This window comes from Octopus bimaculoides, chromosome 10, assembly GCF_001194135.2.
Source record: "Octopus bimaculoides isolate UCB-OBI-ISO-001 chromosome 10, ASM119413v2, whole genome shotgun sequence".
In the NCBI taxonomy this organism is placed as follows: Eukaryota; Metazoa; Mollusca; class Cephalopoda; order Octopoda; family Octopodidae; genus Octopus; species Octopus bimaculoides.
The window spans coordinates 84,408,610-84,411,699 of record NC_068990.1 but is presented as its reverse complement, the minus strand read 5'-3'; positions in this window follow the sequence as shown (position 1 = coordinate 84,411,699).

The following is a 3,090-nucleotide window of genomic DNA, read 5'->3' as shown; positions in this document are numbered from 1 at the left end:
AGGTCGAGTAGCCCATCCCGCTCAAAAAGTCCCTGAATAAGGTTTGTTTAAGGATGCTGAGCAAAACACCCATGTTTCCAAAGGTGAATTATTCAAACCCCAAAGAATTCCTCTCAACACATAGCTATGATGCTCCCCCACTACTTCTGCTCATGATCAGAGATGCACATATCATCAGCCACCAAAGGACATGCTCAAGATTTTAAGGTCTAAAATCATTACAAGCGAATCTGTGGTATTAAGCAGAATATTTGTTGTAGCCCATCTTTTATACCAAGACAAAACAATGTACATGATAACACTTCCAATCAATTAAGACCAGAAGCCTTGAGGGTCACTGCCTGGTACTGCATCCGGGCATTAATTATTATTATTATTATTATTATTATTATTATTATTATTATTATTATTATTATTATTATTATACTATATTCGAAGAGAATTGATAAAAACAGTATACCTTCACCTTAGGATTTCCGGAGAAAACAGCTGTCAATATTCAGTCTGCTTTCTAGGAAAGATTTTGATTTAGGCTGTACTGCATGCGTGTGAATGCCAAAAGGCGTCAGATGTGCCCAGATGTTTATTTTTTCTTTTATTCATTTGTCTTTAAACAACGTCTTCAAAAATTCTTGGTTCATAGTTACTGCGATGCGTTTTATGACGAGTTAAAATTTTTTGTGTGGAATCTTTACCCCAATATAGGCTTTCTGTTTTTCATTGTGGAGGAAAGAAATCTCTCAGTGGACAAGTTTCCCCCCATCATCTTTGTAAATTAAAAAAAAAAAAGCCCAATATATTTTACCTTTTTGTAAGTAGTTTTTCAGAGAATTTAGTAGCAATATCAATTATAAAATATTTGACAGGAATTGAGAATAAAAAGTACGTGTGTATATGTATGCTTACATGCATACATACATACATACATACATACATACATACATACATACATACATCCCCTGTTGATGTAGAAATTCCAGTGAAGGAAAAATATTGAAATAAAACTGAATAATGACATACATAATTAAATACATACAAATTACATTAAATTTATCTTTGATTATCTAACTCACACTTATTCATAAATTACTTAATAAAGCCATTGTAAATCGTTGTAGCTCGATATGCAAATTAGTTTAGCTATTTCGGCTAGATCGTAGTCTGTGCTTGAATCTAAAAATGATATCGTTTGCAGAAGTGAGAGGGGTAGTTATCCGCTGAAGAGTGGGCAACAAGCCATGAAATATGTCAGAGTAACCACTTTTAGTTTTCTATGTGTAGAGAATAACTAGATGATATTATATTCGTTTGTTTCATAGTTGCAGATGTAATGAACTGTAGACTATTTATATTAAATTTATCGTACAAATACACTCATAAACATATCTATTTACATGCATGTACACATAAACATCTTTTCTTTTCTACTCTAGGCACAAGGCTTGAAATTCTTGGGGAGTGGGGAGGGCAGTCGATTAGATCGACCCCAGTATGCAACTGTACTTAATTTATCGACCCTGAAAGGATGAAAAGCAAGGTCGACCTCGGCGGCATTTGAACCAAGAACGTAAAGTCAGACGAAATATCGCTAAGCATTTCGCCCGGCGTGTTAACGTTTCTACCAGCTCGCCGCCTTATACACATAAACTTCTGTGATTCTAATAAGTATGTCTGTATGCGTGCACGTAAATAAATCATTTTAATGGTGTATCCTGAAGTAAATTCAGTTATAAGCAACAGCTTCTAATATGTTAAGTTAAAAAACACTCCGGAAACAAGAAGGCCGAGGATTGCTAGGTCTAACATATTTGGATACAGAAGATGCGCGCTTCAGGTCTATTAGTTAGACTTCAGTCTTTTTACCATCAAAAAGTTTGATCTATTTATTTATTTATTTATCTATTTTAAATTTTGACTCAGCATACTACAAGATATTATTCATAGCTGTATATACTTCGAAATACACCATTAAAATTATTTATATATTTATCGAAGCTTCTACATTTACAGGCGCAGGAGTGGCTGTGTGGTAAGTAGCTCGCTTACCAACCACATGGTTCCGGGTTCATTCCCACTGCGTGGCACCTTGGGCAAGTGTCTTCTACTATAGACTCGGGCCGACCAAAGCCTTGTGAGTGGATTTGGTAGACGGAAACTGAAAGAAGCCCGTCGTATATATGTATATAAATGTATATATGTTTGTTTGTGTATATGTTTGTGTGTCTGTGTTTGTTACCCCAGCATTGCTTGACAACCGTAACTTAACGATTCGGCAAAAGAGACCGAAAGAATAAGTATTAGGATTCCAAAGAATAAGTCCTAAAAGGCGGTGCTCCAGCATGGCCGCAGTCAATTGACTGAAACAAGTAAAAGAGTAAAAGAGTATAGAGTTATATTCTAAAATTTAAACACACAGAGCTTCCTTTTAGTATTTTTTTCTGTTATATGTATTAAGAGAGGGATTCTAATTGATAACTATAAATCTTTATTAAAACAAAACACGCGGGTGAAGAAAATCTCGTGGTGAGAAGAATCAACAGAAGCAGATGAAACGCAATACAACGTGCAGTTGTCGTGGTAACAAGCTGTTAATGCCTCGCTGTCTGTTGATTGGCTAAAATTACCCAATTTTCTCAACTTTAATTCCAAATAACATCAGATTCTTTAATCTACGAGATAAAGTAATTAGTTGATCGTAATCAAAATTCAGAGTTGCATTGATACACCAAAACTGAAAGCATTCGTAGCAAGAGTTAAGGGGGCTCATTTTGCGAATGAGAAAGACTAGGTCTAGGGGTAGTCCACTACATCGCCCCAGTGCTCAACTGGTACTTATTTTAAAGAACCCGAAAGGATGAAAAGCCAAGTCAACTTTGGCGATATTTGAACTCAAAACGTTAAGAAGCGGAAGAAATACTGCTAAGACATTTGCTTGTCAGTTGTTTGACCTTAACCAGTTGAGCATGTCCTTTGGTGGCTGATGATATGTACATCTCTGATCATGAGCAGAAGTAGTGGGGGAGCATCATAGCTGTATATATAGGTGCATATCTGGGTACAGAACATTGCAAACAAAACATAGACAAATAT